The sequence below is a fragment of the Periplaneta americana genome, chromosome 1 (assembly GCF_040183065.1).
Source record: "Periplaneta americana isolate PAMFEO1 chromosome 1, P.americana_PAMFEO1_priV1, whole genome shotgun sequence".
NCBI lineage: Eukaryota > Metazoa > Arthropoda > Insecta > Blattodea > Blattidae > Periplaneta > Periplaneta americana.
Window position 1 is genome coordinate 70,172,847 of NC_091117.1, and position 17,830 is coordinate 70,190,676.

The 17,830-nt window shown below is 36.7% G+C and overlaps 1 protein-coding gene, 1 long non-coding RNA gene and 1 other non-coding gene across 3 annotated transcripts in view; 2 read left to right on the forward strand and 1 right to left on the reverse strand.

Annotated features, from left to right (window-relative positions):
• The window catches only part of LOC138696640 (5-hydroxytryptamine receptor-like), a 1,489,006-nt gene that overhangs the window by 161,128 nt on the left and 1,310,048 nt on the right, over positions 1-17,830 (forward strand). The gene's annotated exons all lie outside the window — the stretch shown is intronic.
• The window catches only part of LOC138709030 (uncharacterized), an 84,603-nt gene that overhangs the window by 66,388 nt on the left and 385 nt on the right, over positions 1-17,830 (reverse strand). The gene's annotated exons all lie outside the window — the stretch shown is intronic.
• Positions 8,087-8,158, forward strand: TRNAY-AUA (transfer RNA tyrosine (anticodon AUA)). Its single transcript has one exon. It is a non-coding gene; the product is annotated as a tRNA-Tyr (tRNA).

Sequence of the window (17,830 nt, forward strand, 5' to 3'; positions counted from 1 at the left end):
TTATTCCCTAAAATCCACAAATTTATCCACTAGTCACTATCATTGTTAATTGTCGTCACAAAGACTTGACGTGTCCACCGCTCAGCAATAACAGTTAGAATGTCTCACCGTGAACTGAGCGGATCCTGAGTTCAAATCCAGATTGGGACAAGTTACCTGGTTGAAATTTTTCCGGGTTTTTCCCTCAAATAATTAACGGCAAATGCTAGGTAACTTTCGGCGCTGGACTGTAGACTCACTTTCCTAGGGACCGTACTTTGTCCTACGACGCTACAGGATTAAGTATTAGCCCACTGGTGTATTTATAGTGGACGACGCGCAAGCGAAATACTTCACCGACTGCTCACGCGACTCTTGTTTGGTCAAGTTGGTTAAAACAAGGCGTGGACCCTTTTAACAATGATACGAATAATGATAATGTGAATTATTTACACTATGTACACTAGAATACGTTATTTTTACTATTCAAAATATCATAAAGACTGCTGGCCTACATTGATCAAACAGTCTTTATACTATTAAGCTTGCGTACAGTATTGTGTATTGTAATGAACGTATTTTATTTAATAATACTATAGCTTACTTATTTTGTAAATAGCGTCTAATAGTGTAACTAAATCTGTTTGATAATGTAAGTCTACATTCTTTATCATAGTGTAAGTAGTAAAAATAGCGTATTCTTATGTACATAGTATAATTGGGCAGTCGAATATTGACTACTCTCAAAAACCAATTGTCAGGAAGACTGCTTTCCGTCCCTAAAAAATTAAATTATGGTTTATTTAACGACGCTCCCAACTGCAAAGGCTATATCAGCGTCGCCGGTGTGGCGAAATTTTGTCCCGCATGAATTCTTTTACATGCCAGTAAATCTGACATGAGCCTGTCGCATTCAAGCAACCTTGAGCACAGAAGACCAGCGTAATACCGACTACGCTACCCAAGCCGACTTTTCGTCTCTCTAATAAGATATTTCTTCAAATATTACTTTTGTACAATATGAATTTTACTTGCGATGTATCAATTTTCCTTCATTGTGTTAATCATTGAATTGGTAGGGTAAAGTTGCCTATTTCCGTGATACCCCTAATCTCGTGTTACCTTTTCAAATTTGAACGTCAGTCAAAGTTTTGCCGTTCGACCATAGCGCCAGACATCTTTCTCGAAACAGTGCATCTTTCACCTACTTTTGAGACATCGGTGAACTTCCTAGCAAGATACCCAATCCCGTGACATGCAGTGAAAAAAAAACGTGTCACGGAATTAGGTAACTTTACCCTACAAATTATCTTATTGAACACTAAATTGTAATTCTTTAACTCTTAAAATTACATATAACTGAACACCTCTACATTTTGCTGTTACTAATATTATCAATCCACACCTGTGGAGTAACGGTTTGCGCGTCTAATCGCGAAGCCAGGTGGCCAAGGTTCGAATCCCGGTCCGGACAAGTAAAATGGTTGAAGTTTTTTCCGGGGTTTTAACTCAACCCAATACGAGCAAATGTTGGGTAACTTTCGGTACTGGGTCCCAGATTCATTCCACCGGCATTATCATTTTCATGTCATTCAGACGCTAAGTAAACTTAGATGTTGATACAGCGTCGTAAAATACCCCAATAAACAAATAATAATTATGATTATGATGATTATTATTATTATTATTATTATTATTATTATTATTATTATTATTATATGTAGAATACAGCATTCAGAATGTCCCTATGTTAATATCACGTAGTATCCTCTTGAAATTTAATCATCCAGAAAACGAAATTTGTGTACCACGTTTGATGTGTGCAACTCTGAACGTATTTTTTCTATACAAACGTGTTATACACACGCGTAGTAGTAATTATTGTCCTGTCTACAGCTGATTGGAAAGTGAAACAATAGATAACAGACACAAATACGAACAATTATTTTGAAATGGTGTATCCATTTCTGATCAATTGAATACACGTTCATTGTATTACGTCATTATACTGTTCCCACTCGTATGAAATGAAAAGAATCATGTAGTATCGATACTGCTAATATTGTTAAGTGAAAGTTTGAACATTGGAATTAAATTTAACTAGAATTACAGACAGTATGCAGTGAGAATGAATGATAACTAAATGTACGTATGACACTGTAGCACGAAGCCACCTGGAAGAGACTATGACATTAGCATTTTATAGAAGTTGATGGGATCGCGGCAAAAAACAAATGAAACTCAGCGGGAAATCTAGCGGTAAATAAACTCGGTAAGTGAATATTACCATTCCGCAGAGAAAATATCTACCGTGGAATCTTTCTTCCAGAAAGTTAGGAATTCTGAATATATAAATCCTTAATTTAGGCAATTGTCTTTTATAACTATGGAAGTTAGCCCTCCTATCTAACAGAAGAAGTATGAGAGTTCATGAATATAAGGTGCTCTAAAAACGTGTTCAAGAAATGTTGGTTACTCGATTTCTAACAATTTTAGATATGTAGTTTACGCTGTTTCATATGCAGAGAAAATAACAACCAGCCAGCAAACTCATCTTCCATCCAGACTGCCCAGGTTCAATCCCTGACCTCGTCGTGATGACATGTTACATAAAGTAGGCTTTGCAGAGAGCTATGACTTGATTCTTCTATACTGGACCCGCAACAATAAAAAATTATAATTGTAAGATTTTCTGTAAATTCCGATTTCTCTGTTCGTACTATGGAAACGGAAGTGTAAGGTGAACTTCGTGCCTAGCGTTTAATTCTTCACCCATTTAATTTTCTTGCTAGTTTACGTTTTCCTGCTTTTCCCCTTTAAAAATATTACGTAAGTCCCTTAGATTAGTGACATCATCATACTTAGGGATGGCTGATCATATTATGAAGTTTAAATGCAGTAAACAAAGAACAGATGTGGCAAAATTTTCCTTTGTTAATTGCACAATAGTAGATTCTAACAGTTTACCTGCGGCAATCTTTGAGGGTGGTCCTTTCAAAATGAGTATAGTAGAGGGGGCAAGAGCTGTCCTGTAACCTTATCATGAGCGTATTCCGAATCTCAGCGGTGAGCAATCTGATGGCATCACGGTGTTCCGAATTTCACGATGAAGTCACTGATGCTTCACCGGTGTCGCACCGGTGCCATCAGCTTGCAGAGGTGGTGGCAGTCTCCATCAGCCGCCATCAGTGAATCTGATTGGTTCTTATATAGGGCGGGAATTAGCAGACGAATGACATAGTGCACTGTTGTGTCATGGCGGTGTGTTCTGCTTTAGTTCTGCTGTATTGTTTGTAATGAGCACAACGTGAAAACAATATGTTAATGGCTTATGATCGAACATGTCAACGGACCAGTTATTACTACCGGTTCAAGAAATAAATTGTTTATGCTCTCTTTTCTTTGAACGAGATGGCAGTAAGGAAATTTCGCAAAATTTTGCTATCGTAGCACAGATAACAACTTACACAGTCGCCATGACAGCCATCGATCCTTCCAGCAGTTTTGTTCCTATTTCGCTGCAGCGTGACGTCATTATTGTCCACCGGTCCGGTGAGATTCGGAATACGCTGATGTAACAGCAATGGGTATGCAGGAGGAAGATAAGTTTTAGTTTAAGGTGAACTTCCGTGTTGGTAGATTCGTATAATATTAACCATCATGAAACAAACTCTCTTCCTTATAGCTAATTCTATACCCTCTCGCATACCTTACATGCCAGCTCTCGCCTCCTCATATATACATTTAAGAAAACCTTGAAAAGGTTATACTGAGATTTAATAGTAATTTAGGTGCAGAATAATTATCTAACTTGTGTTATATAATTAATTAAGTTAATATGTAATTAGTTAATGTGCCTTATAATTACTTATGTTGACAATAGTTTGGTTCCATAGAAATAGTCCACACCTGTGGAGTAACGGTTAGCGCGTCTACCCGCGAAACCAGGTGGTCTGGGTTCGATTCCCGGTCGGGACAAGTTACCTGGTTGAGGTTTTTTCCGGAGTTTTCTCTCAACCCAATATGAGTAAATGCAGGGTAACTTAAGGTGTTGGACCTCGGACTCATTTCACCGGCATTATCACCTTCATCTCATTCAGACGCTAAATAACCTAAGATGTTGATAAAGCGTCGTAAAATAATAAACTAAAAATAAATCCATAAAAATAGGTTTACTTATAAATTAGGGTTATAGTAGGCCTTATTTGTAGCATAGTCTTTATTTATAGTCCTAGATATATTCCATTTATTTATTTATAGTTAGAAATAATTTACGTTTATTTTACCTGTGTCAATTTATTCATATAATTATTGTAATGTCGTTGTTGTTGTTGTTTAATCAACTGTCAGAAGATAGGTCTGAATCTCACAAGCAACATCAAGAAGATATCACTTACAGTATGAGGCAACTCGGCCAGGAGATAATGGGGTAGGTTGGTCAGTTCCTTTCTCCCTCCATTGCATACATTGCCGTCTGACTGCATATTACACTAGTCAGACTTCAGATGAATACAAACAATTATTCTTCCTCTGATCGTCAAGTGAGATGTACTGCGTGATAATAGATGTAGCCCTACATATCAGCCAGAACCTCAATCAGAGGATAATTATAATGTTATTGTATATGATATAACACTTCCACCGGGAGTATACACAATTGCAGTGCTAGTACATACATACATACATACATACATACATACATACATACATACATACATACATACATACATACATACATACCAAACGGGGACTGTGTGAACTAGCGAGACAAATAGCCTATAGCCTAGAGCTCACAGAAATGTGAATATTGAGTTCCAGGAGCCCTTGGAAAGACGCGCACTCTTGTAGCTACTGTAAAGACATTTCACGAGATCGAATGAATTTTACTACTTCCCTGTCATTTTCATCGGAGTAGGCTTACTTCTGTTCCCCTCATGTATTCCACCAACATACTCCACTTGTCTCTCATTTTTTCAGCTTTCAATTACATCTGCAGAAGTTTAAAATAGGCTAGAATGAAATCCTGGAGGTATTACTGGCATCCAATGCTGATGTGGGCTTCGGGTTCTGGACCTTTGGTTTTATTAAGTATTCGTGTGGGGATAGGGACCTGGTCCTCTTACAGCTGAGGAAGGATGACCCGCCTATTCGCATCATCGGGTTTTCGAGTGATACCAAGAATATACGTCAGACTTGGATAATCATGGCATATGCTGAGTGTATTTGGATTCTTGTAGATGCCAAATATATTCTACAGTCCACCATCAGCATCTTATCATAACCTAGCTCCTTCAATTGTCTCCCACATAAAGTTGTGCAATTTTATTTATGACATTATTTTTTTTCAAACCGCTATCTTCCATAGCAGTTATTGTTGTTTCCTTATCAATAGGGCTAAAAAAGTTTGGTTATAGGCTACGCTGCATTGTACGTAAACCTCTATGTTTACAAAATGCTTGTGTGAACGCACGACTACACTCTATACCAGATGTCTTTGGAGCAAACCATAACAAGGTTCTCGATGCATCTCATGTTATCGCTGCGCTCCCATTGGTTGGCGAGTCATTACTTAGCTGAGAGCGTTGTAGACACTAGCGCGTGCATATCCTGGTTACGAGACGGTATTCAGAGACGCGTCCACTACTACACTTCTATTGCGTCTAGCATCTGCGCGGTGTATGAGCAGACGACAGCAGTACAACTAGTGACTGATGCAAGAAGGTATGTTCAAAGACACATTACTTTAATTTTCACTTTTCGTTGTATGAACGTAGTCGGTCACTTAATTCATACACAGACATTTAGTGTCTTGTGAACCGCACTCTCTTGCATTTCGTTCCGTTGTTTATATCTGCTCCAAAGACATCTGGTACAAAGTGTAGTTACAGTAGCGGCTGCTTGTACAGTCCGCTCCGTATGACTGAACTCATTATCGAATTTACATTTACAGGATTACTTATGTTTCAAATTAATTAACTCAGAACAAATATTAAATTTACAAGAAACATCATTATCAATCAAGTCAAACACAATTTCCCCGTGTTCTGAATTCAGTCCTACTATTTATGTTCTTTGTTGAATTTTTGTTTCGGCATTCTAATACAACCTCACGTCACTTAAGCAGAGTTCCTTCAGACAGCAGAGACACCCGGCAACGCGACGTATTTTGTAAACACTGTATATAGAAATTATTTACTATCCTGATATCAATACTTTTCTTCAGCCTCAATTATTAAACTAAAGACTACCAATTCAAAACTGAACATGTTATACATATTTGAGGTCGGTAATGTACAGATTTACAATAGAATACATTGGATTCTTATAGAATTCTTATATAATATTTCTTCATTTTACCGTTATCGCATAATATCATCTCGTTTTAAATGAATAGTGTTATGGAACTGAACACTTTTCTCTAGGAATTTGGACGATTCAAGAGTTATAACGCACAGAAAGCTATACCAAGGGAATGTGTGATTCAACTGACACGAAGTTCTTCCCACAAAAGTAGGGGTACGGTAAGGGATGGTACCTTTCTGTCAATCGTAAATTGTAGACATATGAACTATGTTACCTCAGGCTATATTAAATTAAGTCGTATACGTCTGTACTGGTGCTAGACGGTGTTGATACTAACATGCGTTACTAAAAGTCGAGTCGCTTGCGTTAACTTCTTGGTCCGCGAGAGAGGAGGAAAGCGTCCTAATCTGTGGGATTCCCCACATTATCAGGCAGCGTCATGTTGCATTCGTTAAATATTCATCAAGGATGGCGTCGCGGCAACAGACGACGGCAAAATACAAAATGCTTAAAGATGAACATCTATCATCACTCAGCGAGGATATTCATCTTATATTCTTGGGCTTCAGTTATAAAATATATTTAATAACGTTTTTGTTGCATAAAAAATGTTTTCCGTTCGTTATTGATGTAGTAACAAATGTTAAGAATTTCCTGGTATTGAAGACTTGGATTTTGACGTGTTTTATTATTTGCCTGACATTTATTACAACATAACTATGGACTTATTTATTTATTTATTTTATATATTTATTTATTTCACGCCCCTATATGAACTACTAGTTTGCCTATGATAGAAGAGTCCGAAACAAACATTTTCTGTGAGACAACCTAGGGTCACCATCGAAGTCTTAGTCTGCTGAATAGAACTATTGCCTGTCATGTTTGTGCAGTCAGAGGTAGTCAAATAAGCATCATTTAATTCTGAACAGAGCAACGAACATTGCTAATCGGATTCTATCTAAGATCGCAGTTACACGTATCGAATACGCTGCGGTCAAAATCTTGTTTCGTAAATCATCCTCATAATTTTCAGGAATAGCGTACACTAATATTTGTATGTGAACCTAAAAGAAGCTGTCGAGGCTGGGAGGTTAGGAGATCTTGGCGGCCAAGCAACATGTACGCCACGGCCATTCCACTTGTCTGGAAAAACATTGTCTAGGAATTCACAAATATTATGTGTGATATGTATTGAGTTTTCATCTTGTTGAAGCCATATTATGCGCTGTCTTTTCGCTAAGAAAATCTCCTCCAGTAAAGAGGGCAGAATTTTCTGAATACGGTGCAGATAGATTTCGCAATTGAGACGGGATGGAAGGAAGATGGGAGCAATCAGTGTGGACTGGCATTCAAAGATAACTGACCTCACTAATCGATATTTACTTACATATTGATCATATTGATCATAGAGAACACGAAAGTTCATTTCCGCTCTCACATAAGCCCACCATCGGTCCCTGTCTTGAGCAAGATTAATTCATATGATGAAAGATGAGTGGAACGGAAAAATATTCTCTCCGGCACCGGGATTTGAACCCGGGTTTTCAACTCTACGTGCTGATGTTCTATCCACTAAGCCACACCGGATTCCCATCCCGATGCCGGATCGAATCCTGTGAGTTTAAATTCCATCTCTTGGGTTCCCTCTAGTGGCCTGCCCTCATGCCTGCGTCATAGATGGTGTGTGGACATGGTCCCACTGTCATACATCTATGACGCAGTGTATAAGGGTTGGCCACTAGAGGGAACCCAAGAGATGGAACTTAAACTGAGAGGATTCGATTAGGAATCGGGATGGGAATCCGGTGTGGCTTAGTGGATAGAGCATCAGCACATAGAGCTGAAAACCCGGGTTCAAATCCCGGTGTCGGAGAGAATTTTTCTCCGTTGCACTCATCTTTCATCATACGATGACGCAGAATATCTGCACGGAAAAATCTTATGTATTTCGGTACATCATAATAATATAAGATTAATTCAGTTCCTATCATTATATCCCACCTCTCTCAAATCCATTTTAGTATAATTCTCCCATCTACAAGTCGGCCTCCCTAAAAATCTTTTTCCCTCAAGTATTCCAAGTAACACTCTATACGCATTTCTGAGTTGACTCCTATGTGCTACAGGCCCTGCCCATCTGAAACGTCTGGATTTAATGTTTCTAATTATGTTAGGTGTGTCGTGCAACTTTCTATATTCTCCTTTACCTTCATCCCTCTTATCACCAAATATTTGCCTAAGCACTTCATTCTCGAACACCCTTATCCTCTGTTCCTCTCTCATCAACTTAAGACGTGAACCGATTTGAAGCCATAATCTTTTCCCACTTTCCAGTTCATCAGTAGATCAGATCATGATAACTAAATGGATAATGAGTTTGACATTGAAATATGTGACTTTTTTGTTTCATTGCCCCTCTTTTATATACCCTCAATACTCCCTGAGGTGATTTCGCTAATTATGACTAGAGTCCATAGCGAGAGATAGAGTAATGAAGATGCATATGACATAGTTCACTTTTTAAGCACCACCAATCATTTCTTATCCAACAATCTTTTTGCATTAGTAATGGTCCTGTGAGAAATATGTGTATGCTATAGATATGAACATTATGTAGATGGAGCATGGGTGTCCAAACGCCTATAGAACCAGGAGATACTGCACGTCAAGCATGCTCTGCTAAGGTCAATAATTTTCCATATAAAATAGGAAGAAGACCTTAAAGAATATGCGCTGCGGGTTGCTTACGCCTGGGGTTACCTCGTACGAGTTACAATTGGACATCTATGATGTAGAGTATGTTATGAATAAATAAGTAATGAAATTTTATGTTCTTTACTCTATTATTTTACACAGAGTGATTCAAAGGATTGCGCACAAACTTAAGGAGCTTATAGAGGGGTCGAAACACAACAACTTTAGAATAGTAACTTATGGTCTTTCAAGTAATCCTGGGTGAGTGCATGCCTGGGAATGTCAGGAACTACATAATGGACAATCACACATTTAAGTTAAGCAAAGCTAATGTTTACTCGACACTTTTTTTTTTTACAAAAGTTATTCAAATTGGCGACCACTACATTCAGTACAGCCATAACATCGTCGTAGGAAATTCTGGCGCTCTCTACCAGATAGACTACATGATGCATCTCACGAACCTCATCAAATGATGCAAGTATCCTGTTTCTTGGTCGGGAGCTGGTGTCTCGTACATGAGGCTTTTTAAATGTCTCCAGAAGAAGAAACCAAGAGACGTCAGATCAGGGGAACGGAGTGGCCAATCAATTGGGCTTTCTTTCCGATACAACGCCCTGGATATGTGTAATTTAGTATGTCACGTACTTGAAGAAATATGTGTGCAGGTGTTCCATTTAGTTTCATCCACATCTGAAGACGCACGATAAGTGGTACATTCTCTAATATTTCTTGACGTACATCTCGTATGAAGACTTTTTACTTCATCTCATTCATATGTGGTGGCAGAGGAACGTCTTAATCATTTCGTAGTGATCGAACCAAGTGCATCATTACAAAGTAAGCTTACATCTGCAATGTAGTTCCTGACATTCCCGAGTATGCACTGACTCAGGATTATTTCCTAGAGACCATACGTTCCTATTCGAAAGTTGTTGTATTTCGACCCGTCTATTATAAGTAAGATTAGTATTCCTGCTACCAAAAGACTCAAGTTGCGCGTAAATAGTCTGTATAGTAGCTGGAACCCAGGTGATGCAGCAGAGAAAGAGACAGACAAACATGTTCTTACTGCATATTCGTAGAGTATATCCAACTTGAAATAAAAGTAGATCAACTACTGACTTTATAATCTAACGGCGCAACAGCCCGAAGTTGGCCTGCATGACAAACATTTTTTTCTTCATAAAGTATGGGTACGAAGTGCTGATGGAGTTGGGACTCACTTGGAATATGTTCCTTCGTGTACTTTTCTACAAATTATCTAAAGTGTTTATTGTTCAATTTATTAAGCGGTATGTTGGCATTGACCATCATGGCACATAGATTCCTGCAAAACATGGATTTCTTATCATTCTCTCTCTGCGTTTGATGGTACTGCTTGTTTTGAGTTACGTTCAACCATATTTCTATGCATTTTTCTATTGCAGTGTCTTTCAATGCACTGTTTTCTTGTAACTTTTATATCTACTTTGCACTACTTACATGTAATGTAAATTATTATTGGCTCCAAACACCTGAATTAAGTCCTCCAGCCTTTCATACTTCGAACTTTTTGTCTTCGGCATTTTACCTCGTCACAAATACAAATGTTGCCTTAAGTAAATAATAGGACTTTTACATTTCTCTGGTTTAAAGCACTCACTATGACCGTGTTCCGACTTCAACACGAACTAGAGTGAGCGTGAGTAAGATGCGGTTCTATGTTGTATCAGACGGGACGTATCCCTGGGCTGTGACGTCAGGTACAGTATGAGAGTAAACAACTATATTCCAGCTTAGACGTAGCTGAAATACTAAGCTTAATTATAAGTCTTTTAAGTTTGTGTGGAACCTCTAGAATGACGCTGTACGTGAGATGCAGAAATGCGTTCAAATTCTTTAATTTGCTTTATTGTTAAATATCGAGTATATATGCCAATTTTAAATAATAATAATAATAATAATAATAATAATAATAATAATAATAATAATAATAATAATAATAATAATAATTATTATTATTATTATTATTATTATTATTATTATTATTATTATTATTATTATATATTTCAATACGTAGATATAATATAAGGAGAAGTAATATGAATGTATATTGTTTTCAAATTATGTTTGGAACTTTTATTAAAACAGGAATTTTAAGCCACCCTTGGTGAAGTTTTGAAGGTTACATATAATATATTTGAGTTGAATTTAAACACCGGGTAAAACTTATTTGCTTGGATTTGATCTGTCTTAGGGATAGAAAACTTCAAACTTTCTTTGGGTAAGATATTTCTTTAGACACAGAATCTCTTTTTATCTTCTTCCAATCCCTTTTTAACAGAAGTTCCTTGTCTTTCCAACCATGACTTATAATGAAGTTAGTTTTATTCCAGGCTACAGGAAAAGAGAGTGAGGAAAATTTTTCTGGCGTTTTTGATTGTGGCTTGAAGAGATCTCCCATCTCAAGTTGGTGTATGCACAGAATCAAAACTCTGGCTAGGTTCCAATTGGAAAGTGTTGCCTAAAAAGAAGAGGGTGGTGGGAGAAGTAAAATGTGGTACTCAATGAACGTCTTCGTTCTCTGTCTTGTAGAATCCCTACACCCGTCCCCCGTTCCATCTGTCTCTCAAACAAGAGTAGAATGAAAAAACGTCAGTCCTCAATCTTGATTGAGAAAGTTAGATTCTAGATCCCCATGTCTTCCTTCTCAGTTGGGAGGGGACAAAAGAAGTCGAGTGCCGCAAAAACTATTCATCTAAGAGAAGACAATTTCATTGATTTCTTACCCCCAGTCTCATATTTAATTGCGCTAATAATATATTTTAGTCTTTTTGAAGGAAGGTAAATTACGATGAATTCTGATCACAGTAATGAGAAGTCTCTATTAAAAATTCTTTTTCCTTCTCATTATTCTAAGTTTATGGGGGATTATAGTGTTACTGTAAAAAATCTACTTCGGAAATGTTACTGAAATACTTGTTCTTGGGATCCCTGGTACGAAAAAGTACTTCTCAGCATACTGGATTGTTCCTCTTCAAAACGAGGCAGCTTAGAACATCAGTTGTTGCAGTTTATGATACGAACTGACGAAGGGATGTTAACTATTGAATTATACGCTGTTACGTCTTAGGTTAAAATATGATATAATATGTTTTCTATGTACCATCTGCTTATTAATCTGTGTGTTTTATGGAGAGCGAATTTTAATGTTAGATGAGAAGGGAGAAACCTACAAAGCAAGACCGATTGTACAAAGCACGTACGGTCAAAAGACCCGTGCTCTGGATTTAAGGGGAGTCTGTACTGCCATCCCATCAATGTAAAGCAGAGTAATAAAAGATAAAAATCGTAATTTTAGCCTGTTACACACAATAATACTTGAAGAATAACCCCTAAAAATTTCAAATGTGTGTCTTATGTAAGTCCTGAGAAAAGTGCACCTAAATTAAATGAAATTTACATTGCTGGGGTAGGCAGTACAGAATCCCCTTAAGGAAAAATTCTGATAGCGTAATGCATTTATATGTATAATCTCTGAACAAATCCACAACTGTTTATCTAAGTTATATATTTAGGCATAAACACATACACACAAATTAGTTATGATATTTTGATAATGGAAATGTGATATGATGCAATGAGGTATGTTACTCAATAAGAAATTATAAGTTGATAGCGTATATGATTTAACATTATTTATGCTGTGACATGATCATAACCATGGTATTCTTTGCGTATTATGTAGGCCTAGTGCTGTGAGTAAACGATCCAGACAAATCGTTTTAGCTCGACGTTTAATGCAGTTATTTTTATAATTTACATCTGAACGTTGCAGCATTTTGAGTTTTCGAAATAATAATGATTTATATGTACATATTCTGAATGCAAATATATTGAACCAAAATTATTGTCATACCAGTGGTAGTCGTGATGGTGGTGGTGGTGGTAGTAGTAGTAATAGTGTTAGTTATTATGAGGTTCTGTTAAATTATTGTGACGTTCTGTTAAGTTATTTTGGCGTTCTGTTAAGTTAATGTGGCGTTCTGTTAAGTTATTTTAACGTTCAGTTAAGTTATTGTGACGTTCTGTTAAGTTAATGTGACGTTCTGTTAAGTAATTGTGACGTTCTGTTAAGTAATTGTGACGTTCTGTTAAGTGACCTAAGTTCTTAACTATCAGTCAAGTTACAGCGAGTTCAGAATATGTGCGTCAGATACGTGTGCAACATCCGACGATATGATCACATATCACCGTCCTTCGCAAGTCTTTCGTGGCTCCAACCTCAAAAAACGTAAAACTTTACACCCTTTGTTTTTATTCTTTCGAATTCTGCACACCTTAACACCAAATTACCTTTCGTCTAGTTTCTTATAACCTATACTCTAACCACGACGTAAATACCAGATCACTTATCTGTGGCACGCTAAGTAAGTTATACCTCTTCATAGAAAATCTTGTTATTCTTCATCTTTTACAGTATCTACCGCGCGACAATGGAATCCTTGTCACAAAGTATTTGGGACTGCAAGACAATAAACATTTTTAAAAATAGCTTAAAGAATAACCTTCTTAGCAATTCACTCTAATTATACTGACTTAACCGTCACTGACTGTATGGTAGCTTCTTTCTTTAGACATGCATCCTGATAGTGCTTTATTTTCACAATTATCTCATAATAATCTCTTCCTATTGTCTAACATTATTTGAAATATATTAACATTCTATGTACTTTAGTTTAATTCTGCTACATAGTTTGTATTTCCTTGTTTAATCAATAGTTCACAGTTTTTGCTGTTTAATTCATAAGTAACTCTTGTATACACCTAACTTTTATCTAAATGAAATTGTTGTATTCTTTCCTAGCTTGTAAATTCATACATATATGTATACTTTTTGCTGGTTGAATGGAAGAGAAGGCCTTACGGCCTTAACTGTGCCAGCTAAAATAAATCATTATTATTAATAGTACTAGCTGTAGCAGCAGTAGCAGTAGCAGTAGTAGTCTAGTAGTAGTAATAATAGTAGTAATAGTAGTAGTTGTCCTAATAGTACTGTAGTAGTAAAATAACCTAATTAAATAATAATATCTGTTAGGTGGTTTCTTTGACATCCGCTTAGAAACCCAAACTCAAGTTATGTCGGTCGTAGCGATAGAAGGGAGAGGTTGGAGATGAAATTTGAGCATGTAAGCGAAGCTCAGGGGCGTTGGTTTGTCACGGTCGTAGTCTGTTCATCTGTGAAAACAATCAAGCCTATTAATAGTCATAAACGCGGACCGAACTTGGCTAATCCCCATCAGCTGTACTCTCAACGTACAATGGCCTTGTCATACATTATGATTTTGCATTGAAAACCGCCAGGAATGCAGGCAGATGAATTTCTCCTTGCAAATCTCACCCGTTGTCGATATTATAAATTATATATACCAGAGGTAATAATTTTCTTGTGTCTTCTGTGGCTTAGGTAAACCAATACTTAGTTTACATAGTGCGACAACACAATCTGTAAAAGAGACTGATATTTTTTTGTACAGTACTTGATTATTTAACGACGCTGTATCAGCTACTGGGTTTTTATCCTCGGTGGGATTGGTGATAGCTAGATCATGCCGATGATTCGCCATAGATTACCTGATATTCGCCTTAGAGTTGGGGAAAACCTCGGAAAGACCCAACCAAGTAATCAGCCCAAGCGGTAATCGAACCCACGCCCGAGCGCAACTCCGGATCGGCAGGCAAGCGCCTCAGCCGACTGAGCTACGCCGGTGGCGCAGTGGTATTGTGAGGCGTGAACTGGTGTTGCCATGTACTTACCACAAGTGAATATGAATTTAAACATGGATTTCTTTGCGGTGCTAAAATGAAAGTCATAACATATTTCATTTGCAAATTTATTGTAGACCTATGCTGAACAACACATCTCTCTTGCTTAGGTTTGTTCTGAACAAATAATGAGAAAAATATTGTTGGGAGATTTACTGAAATCCCAATGATTACATGACAAGTCTAGACTCTAAAGTAGTAGGCTAAAATACAATACATATGTGCTTTCTTCACTAACATTGTGGTACATTTTATTTTATATTCATGTATATATAGGGCATACATTTTATCTTTTTTCGCTCGCATGTGTGCAGCGTTGTATTTTTTTTTCTTGCATGTCCCTAGCAATACCTAGGCCTATTCAGTGAATATTGCCTGATAATAATAAACAATGGAAAGATAGACGATCGTACATCCTTGCAAAGAAACTTAGGGCTGTGTAGAAATATCTATGTGAGCTCCAAGCCTGTTGACCACTAGTCTCACTCAGATTTTCACAGTACCGTTGAAGGAACTTAAAGAAATTTTGAAAGAAAAAACCGAAAATGGACGTAACTTAATAGCTATCACATGAGTGGACGAATGTCTCAAACATGAATTGAAAATATACACTGGAAATTATAATATTTATGTATGTCTTAATAAATGACAGGAAAATTACAAAATTTTAAATTTAATTTTTGACTTAAGTTCCTTATGAGATTAAATGAAGGGTTAAATAAATATAAAATAACTTAAATTCATCCAAATAGTCCATTCTTTGAGTGCACGCGAGTGTGTTGGTTTGAATGTTTTATCCTTGTTTCTCTTTACAGATGGAGTGTATAGGTCTGTTACGAGAGAAATGATTAATGAAGGACATGCAATTTACTTCCTCTTCACATGAACCGACATAGCGAAATTAGTCCCAGTACACAACAAATTGTTCACTGTAGTTCAATCAAAGTAAGTACATCGTACGTGTCAATTACCACTCCAATATTGCCGTGTCACTATTACAAATCAAACGATTGGTCGCACAGATCTGTAACTACTCCCGTTGCCTAGATATTACTGAAAGCGACCGAGCGGCACGGCTAATTTTATACGCAACTTGAACGCCCTTAATCCCATAACGAGGGGATTTGGAGTTATTGAGCGCGGTGACACAATTTACATTGGTTCATGGCCTAAATACTAATAACACTATCATTCGCCTATGGCTCTTGCTGTTATTGTTATAGTAAGCATTTGCCATTTTTTAAAGAGATCCCGAGGAATCCCTCACAAGTTTGCTTTCTTTAACATTCTTCATACATCTCGTCTCGCTTCACTTACCTTTCTCCCAATCATAATCTGAACACATGTTCTCGCCATGAAACAATACTGACAATAGGGATATCTTATGCGAAGTTTTACCGTTAGATGGCAGGAGCATTCCATGTGGCACAGGGCTATGTTATGTCATATGCTACAGTTCATTACGTTCTCCCGCTTGTTGGTTTTCTGTGCGTGTCAAAATTATATTTATAATTATTTTGTATAACCTAGAATAATTTAATATAATTTAGTATTTTCTTACCTCACAATCTAATTTAATTTACAATAAATAATAGTGTAAACTTGTATAATACTGAGCTATTCCCCTTAAGAGATGGATGTGGAAATCTGCAGTATGCAGAATATAGATACTAGTAAATGGAATGTTCATGAACCTAAACGAGAAATTTGAGAACGAGGTGCACGAATAAAAAAAGGCCACCAATGTATTTTTGTATATATGGAAGTGATTATGAGGCTTGAATTCCTCGAACTTTTCTTTTCTGTAATTGCAGAGAAAACAAATGCAATTTTTAATAGGATGATACAATATGATGGCAGTAGTATCACGATTATTCGTGTGTTTTGTAGGTTAAGAACATGTAGTTTTGAATACTATGTATGATGATTTCGAAAAGTTGAAGTTAAAACGTGGTTTCAGTAAGTTACGTAGATCCGTATATTATTAGGCTTATATAATTTTTCACTACGGATCGTCCTATATAATAAACATCCCAGTTCATCGAGAGTTTACTGTAGGCTAAGTATCGTTCATTTGTAAAATGCAGTCGTAAACTTAGGGGACTCCTATAAGTACTGCATACAATCTAAGCTAACATAGCTTGCTGTCGAGGTTGCATAGGCCTATATATTTTTATTAAAATTTCTTTCTTTGCCCTCTTCCAAAATGAAACCGTACCCAATAATTTCTTATTTGAAGTGGTTCTTTTTGTTTAATAGGGGCAATTTTATTAGTTATATTTTTTTAAGGTTGAAAGCATATATTCAGAATCTTTCAGGACCTGATTTAAGGCAAGAAGCTTTCCCTGGTTTTAAATATGGGAACACAACAAAAATTTGGCATTTTGAGTTGTTGTTAAGAGTATTTAATATAAGCCTATTAAAACACTACGTAAATCCTCAATGTTTATATACTGGAAAACAATGCACACGCAAAGCGCATCCCTCAAAATACACGTGCGGTTTCTGTTGGTGCTAGTTCAGAATATCCCTATACCACCCAATGTCATATTTTCATAGTTACCCTCTTTCTTAATAGCCCTGCCAGGACTCTGGAATTCGCTACCTACTAGTATCAGGAACTGTGGAAATAAAATTGAATTCAAACGCAAACTTACTAGGCACTTGGTCAGTAATTGAGTCTCGTTCAAAACATGGGTTCTTGTAAATAATTCTGTTATTCTAGGATAACATATTTCAATCTCCGATAATTTAATTCGTACATAATTATTATACGTTTAATTTGTACTTCAGTGAAACAATTATTTCCTTATTCTTAACTTCTACAATAAATTATTGTAATTTATTAATTAGGTATCTTTCAGTATTTTGTTTTTATTGCATTTTAATTGTAAATTTAATATTATTTGTAAGTTGTAATTGCATTCCTCATATTCTAGTTGTAATCACCTGGTAGGGGGAAGAGAAGAACTGATGGCGTTATCTCTACTAGGTTAAATAAAATAAACACAAATACAACTCTGCCATCGACGACATTTGAACC